The sequence below is a fragment of the Lissotriton helveticus genome, chromosome 1_1 (genome assembly GCF_964261635.1).
Source record: "Lissotriton helveticus chromosome 1_1, aLisHel1.1, whole genome shotgun sequence".
In the NCBI taxonomy this organism is placed as follows: Eukaryota; Metazoa; Chordata; class Amphibia; order Caudata; family Salamandridae; genus Lissotriton; species Lissotriton helveticus.
The window spans coordinates 191239192-191245500 of NC_136057.1; the positions used below are offsets into that span (position 1 = coordinate 191239192).

Sequence of the window (6309 nt, forward strand, 5' to 3'; positions counted from 1 at the left end):
AAGGTGGACACCTTCGAGCTTTGATATATATATATATATATAGTTATATAAATATATATATATATATATATAGTTGTATAAATATTGTTATTGTATCTTTGTAAATATTGGCTGAATAAGTAACGCGATGACTGTTGCTCCTAGTTAAATTTCCGATGTATTCCGGTATATCTACTGTCATTGTATGACAGTGTTCTTCTTCTTCACTGGCTCTTGCGTGTTGTTTCAACTTGGCGCTAGCTGTTGCTGTTTATTGATGTGAGATTTTCTTTATTGTTGAGAACTGAAGTTAGTTAATGCTATTAATAGAGTCTTGTCCTTCCTTTGTCCGTCAGTGAAATAGCGGTGGATGGATAATTGTACGTAGTTTGCATATTGTAGCATTTTTTTCACGGCCTTCTCTTCTGCATGAATCGAATCCTTTTCTTGCAAAGAATGCTAACGTTACTTTGTTCTTCTTACCTCAGCCAGGGCCGGCTCTAGGGGGCATGTACAAGCTGTGCAACTGCACAGGGGCACCAAACTTCAGGGGCCACCGCACCAATAGATATCCTTAATTTAATAATACTCTAAGGATGGATACATATTTGCGTTGCGGCCCCTGGCATGGATTTGTTGCCTCCGGCTCTGTTCCACTGTAGCAGTGTTTTTTGCAATGATGTCTATGTTTCACAGCACTCAATGTTTTTCTCTTTGTTTATTATTTTTTACATGAACCACAGAACCCAGGGGCAAGCAGAATACAGGGACCGAGTCGGCGGGTGAACCACCACTTACACAGAGCTCCTCTACTGAGGATCCTGCTGCTGTCCCCAGTAAGTCCAACAGTGCTTGTTTTTTCCTCTGTAATGTGTCTGCTTTGGCAATTGACAGCAACCAAGTATGCATCCAGAATGATGTTTGTCTAGTATTTTTGTAAACGTTAGTATACCACTACTAGTCTTGTGGGTATTCTATCTCCTATGGAGTTATATAGATATTACACAACTATGTAACTATGCACACGAAAATTGGATGTTGGTACTGATAGGCAGGTTGGACCTTACTTACACCTCAGTCACAGAACTCTGAGGAACGCACAATTCACTGAACGACAGCCTATATGGCCTGAGTCATTGGTCAATTATTCAATTCACACTCCTGAACCCCAATACCAAGATGCCGAATGCTTTAGGACACAAACCGTTACCTATGAAACCCCCTTTTGCTCACTCACTCGTGTGAGTCTCCAAGACAACAGACACTGAAAATAAACTTCAGAGTCAAAGTGGTCATTCAAAAGCTTTATTTTGTTAGAAGTAAGTAAGTAACATCAATGTTTTTAAGTTGTTCCGTCAAATACGTTGAAGGGCCCACCAGAAAAAATCCAGAGTTAAAAAAGGCATAATAAAGTAATCAACATTTGTACAGCTACTAGTGCACAATAGGGAAATGTGGCAACTATCGGAGACCTCTCACCAACGTATACTGGTCAGATATTCCTCTTTTTTTGTAAGCTATGGAAATGTCCGCTTCGTAGAAGGCAATCTTCTCATCTGCCGAAAAATAATGACAAAAGTGGTGCACGTTAGACAGTATGAAATACATTTATGCCAGTTTTATGCAGCCATGCTAAAAAGAAGTTGTAACCTGTAAGCAAACTCTATTCCACAATCCACATAGAAAACTTAAATACGGGCCCTTTTACTTTCCCACCTCTTCAGGTGTATGCATTGAACAATGATGTGTTGCCCCAGAGCGTCTTCTCGTACTGCGCAACAAGCTGCGAGTTAACATGCGCAAAACTGGATACATTGATGTACAAAGGTTACATAGTTCACTTCCAATTTCCAAGGACTAGAGTAGCAGGACAGATGAGATGAGCTTGGGTACCATACCATAACAATGAATGCTAATATGTGTAGTGACTCTGCTGTACTATGCAATGTGGACTCATACTGATTACGTACGTTGTACTTAACTGTTTTGAAGAACTCCATTCTTGGTGAAAGGGGGCTGTGCATCCATCTAAAAAGGTGTACTTATTTTTATAGGTGCAGAACCCTTACCATCGACCAGTGCCGACGGGGACAGCGGCGCAGCTTCAGCGATCCCGGCGGGGACAGGAGGAACAGAGGCACCTACACCAGCAGCAGTGGGGGGGGAGCCAACAGCGGCGGGCGATGGTAAGTTACATTCAATAGTGATCTGCATTACTTGGTGGGAGGGGAAAACTTTCTCACTGTACTCTACTGGAAAATATATGATGTTACCTTTACTTGTCATTAGCATGCTAAGCATTACCACTACAGTAATGCAAGTGGCTGATAGCAGTCGGATGCATGGGTTGTTGTTAAAGCATGTAAAGGGGAAAACACAGCTGCCAGCGTGGTTGGGAGACACACCCAATACCGGTGGTTAGTGGATAGTCTCAGCAGCAGCGGTGTTTTGGGCAAACCCAAAGGCAAGGGAAGGAGGGGACGACTGGGTGCATGGGTCGTTGCTGGTGAAACACAAACCAAATAAGGTTTGTTGCGCGGTATAAAGTATTATAGTCTTTACTAGACATGTACTACTAGCTGCCCCCTGTTAATTAATGTTACTTTGAGAGTGTTCCCGCCTTCCCGGAATCAGAGTATATAATACAAAAGGAGATATGAAAAAGACAGGTGTTCGTTCTAATGTGTGTGACCGTTGAAGTACACCCATGCTAATAGGGCAGGCATAATGCTGTGCCAAAAAGTCCCAAAAATTAATAGAGGCTGTAGAATGTTCAAGATAGACGCAACACAATTTTTGGTACTCAGCTTGCTTGCTAGTGCTACTGTGCCGCCCACTATGTGTTGAATCAATGTTGTGTTCTTGATTTGCGGGGAGTTTGGATTACAACAATTCTGTTTCTTTCTTTATAGTTACTCCTTCCCAAAAACCAACAAGGAAGGAGTTGGCAGTCCGGGCCCGGCAGCGGAAACTGCAGGCAATTGTAGAGGCCTACCGCCGGCTGGTGGATCAGGCCGAGGAGGAGGAGGAGGAGGCGGTGGCAGCAGCTGCTGCCTCTTCCAATGCCCCGGGCCCCAAGCCTGCAGGACTACGTCGCCGTGGTCAGGCAGCCGCCCGCCGCCGCGTTGTTACATCTTCGGCGGCCCCCCCACAACAACAACAACATGCATGCAAGTGTAGGTGCCGTGATTTCCAAGCGAAGATTCTCCGCCGGGTAGCGAGTAAGTTGGAGGAGGAGCGGAAGAAGCTGGAGGACGGTCTAGAGGAGCGTGTGAAGATAATGGTGGACAAACACCTGAAAGCCCGCCGGCTTTGAAATGGACCCTGTTTTTTGCCCCTTTTTTAATCCTTTTGTTGGTGGGTGGGATGTGGGAGTTGGGGTGTACATTTGGGTTGAAATTTGGTTGGGGTTAGGGGAGGGTAGGGACAGCTCTGGGTCAGGGGGTTACATTTGTTATATATTTTATTTTTCTATTATCATTATGAAAATATAAAAATAAAACAAAGATATTTTCACAAGAAAACATTTGAAGTTCATTTGTGTTTGTTGGGGGGGTGGAGGGGGGACTGTTTCACCAAATAATGTACGTTGTGCAACATGAACATGAACTACGAACGATAAATTAAGTACTGACTGCACCTGTAGTAGTAGGGTCACAAGTGCATAAATAATTTATATTATTAAATAACATGGGAAAATTGCCCATCACGTGAGTCTGAAGTTACTAGTATACTTTAATTCCATGCACATTTGCTCAGAGTCCGCTAAACAATCCTATGCAATGCATTGCATCATTCCTTTAATATACCTGTCCTAGTTGTCAGGGAAGAGGAGCTCGTCCTCAAACTCTGTGCGTTCAGACAGAAGTAGGTCATGTAACCCAGTAGTGAGGACGTCTTCGCACTCGCTTTCTTCATCCGGCGGTGATTCACGTACTTGATAGTCTGGTGGTATGAAGCGTTGATTCATTTTTATCATTGTCAGCCGCTCCACGCTTTTGGGGGAGAGACTAGTCCTTTTCGATGTGACAATGGCACCAGCAGCACTGAAAACCCGCTCAGAAGAGACACTGGCTACAGGACAAGCCAGATACTTTATCGCCAGCCTGCTCAGCACTGGCCACTGTCTCCTTCTTTCATACCAATAGACCAATGGGCTTTGCTCCATGAACACCTCTGTTGTGTCATCCAGATAGGCCTGAACCATCCGCTCAATGTTCATTGGTGCTCGGCTTTGCTGGTCCTCTTTTCCCTTTGCAACAGCAACGGACTTACCCATCCCTTTCTGTAGAAAAAAAGCAGTTATGCTTTTGGTTGGGCCTGCTGAATCAGATCGTGTAGGTGCTGCTTTTGGTACTGTTGGTGCCTGCTGGAAAGCAGACGCACTGCTCTCATGCTGTGAAGAACTTGCGTCAGGAGTACTTGGACTGGCCTGGGCTGGCAGTGGCAGGCCTTTAAGTAACAGCCGTTCAGTTTCTAACTCATTAGCTTCCGCAGCTATGGAAGTTTTGTACTTGTCAACATCCTCATCTGAAAATGGAATTACTTCGTTACTGCTGACAAATAATTTGTACCGTGGATCCAAGATTGTTGCAGTTATGTAATGTTCACCTGACACAATATTGTTGAGCCTTACATTTTCACACAAGCGGTTGACTAAGCCCTTGGCTAAGGTATATGCATCAACTTTTTGTTCGTCACCTTCGTATGTTTGACAGACCTCCTTCACCTGTTGCTCAAGCATGTACAACAATGGGATGGCTTGGCCCATAGTACAGTCCTCCCTGCTAACTGCACGTGTGAAGACCTCAAAGGGTTGTAGCATCTCTGTGATGCATTTAATGAGGTCCCACTGCCACATCTCAATGGTCAGGGCTTTAAGATTAACAGTAGGATCCCCTAATCTTCTTGACATGACATAAGCATTCAGTGGGATGTACTGCTCAAAGAGACGCTCAAGCATGAAATAAGTTGAGTTCCAACGTGTTGGGACCTCCTGGATCAGTGCTTTGACTGGCAACCTATGCTCATGCTGAATGACCCGTAGCAGCTTCCGTCCTTTGAAAGAATGGTTAAAGTGCGTGCATATTCTTCTGCAGATGGCCATTATGTTGCTGACTTTGGCTTCATTTTTCAGAAAGTCTTGCACGACTAAGTTTATGCAGTGTGCCAAACAGGGTACCCTGAAATAATGTCCTTCTCTCATTGCCTTCACTACATTACTGCCATTGTCGGTGGAAACAAAACCAATCTTAAGGCCTCTTGGTTTCAGCCATTCAAAGACCTTGTCGTTAAAGTCAGACAAAATGTTTTCAGCAGTATGACTTTTGTCCATACCAAACATGGCTATAGTTGCATGTCTGCGCGTATCATTAAAAATTCCAGCAACTTCACGGAGGCCTGAAGTTAACTTGTCTTTAACACCTGCAAAAGAGATCCAGTGTGCGGTGATGCACATGAAATCTGTAGCATCGCAACTGCTCCACATGTCTGTTGTCAGGTGGATACAATGGACAACACTCTGTTGTAAGGCTTTCCCAATCAATTCCAGCACATCGTGGTGTAGTGCTGGAACAGCCACTCGGGCAAAATAGTAGCGACTGGGAACGTTCCATTTTGGGCAGAGGGTTGCCACTAATTCCAGAAATCCAACAGCCTCAACAAATGAAAATGGGAGAAGGTCCAGTGCTAACATTTTCGCAAGTTTGGCATTGTACAAACGTGCTACTGGGTGGTTCCGCTCGTACTTTCCCTCCTGCCTTAACATGCTAGGAATGGTAAGCTGCTTTGCATGTCTTTGAGTTATGCTAGACGGACCACCTTGCATCGCAGACTTTGCACTCCTTGGTGTCTCCAGCTGACTCTGGTGCCACTGAGAAGTTGCTGATGCGGCGGATGTGGACTTTACCACTCCAGTGCTGGCGACAGGGGTCCATTGTGTACCACTCCTAGATAGAAGGTCATCGTCTCCCTCTTCTTCTACCTCCTGGTCAACCATGAGTGGACCTTGTACCACTGTATCCCCACCAACACGAGTGCTAACATTTTTTAAGCTTGCAAGGTGGTTCTCCCACCTGATCAAGTGTGTTTTTTTCAAATGGGTCGTTTGGCCTCCAGTCCCATAGTTTGTACCAAGCTTACCACGACTAACATTGACATGACAAATGGTGCATACAGCAATGTTCTCCTGAACTGGGTGAACCGTAAAGAAGTCCCACACTGGGGAGGTAAACTTTTGTCTCCTGCCATAGGAAGAGGAGGACCCACTGCCAATGCCGGATGGACTGGAGGATTGTGGAATTTCACTATGGGACAGCTCAGTCCTAGTAC

General features: G+C 44.9%; 1 long non-coding RNA gene across 1 annotated transcript; it reads left to right on the forward strand.

Moving 5' to 3' along the window:
• The first annotated feature begins 725 nt into the window (after window positions 1-725).
• LOC144768498 (uncharacterized) lies at window positions 726-3015 on the forward strand. Its single transcript, XR_013598554.1, has 3 exons — window positions 726-815; window positions 2034-2165; window positions 2892-3015. It is a non-coding gene; the product is annotated as an uncharacterized LOC144768498 (long non-coding RNA).
• Window positions 3016-6309: the final 3294 nt, after the last annotated feature.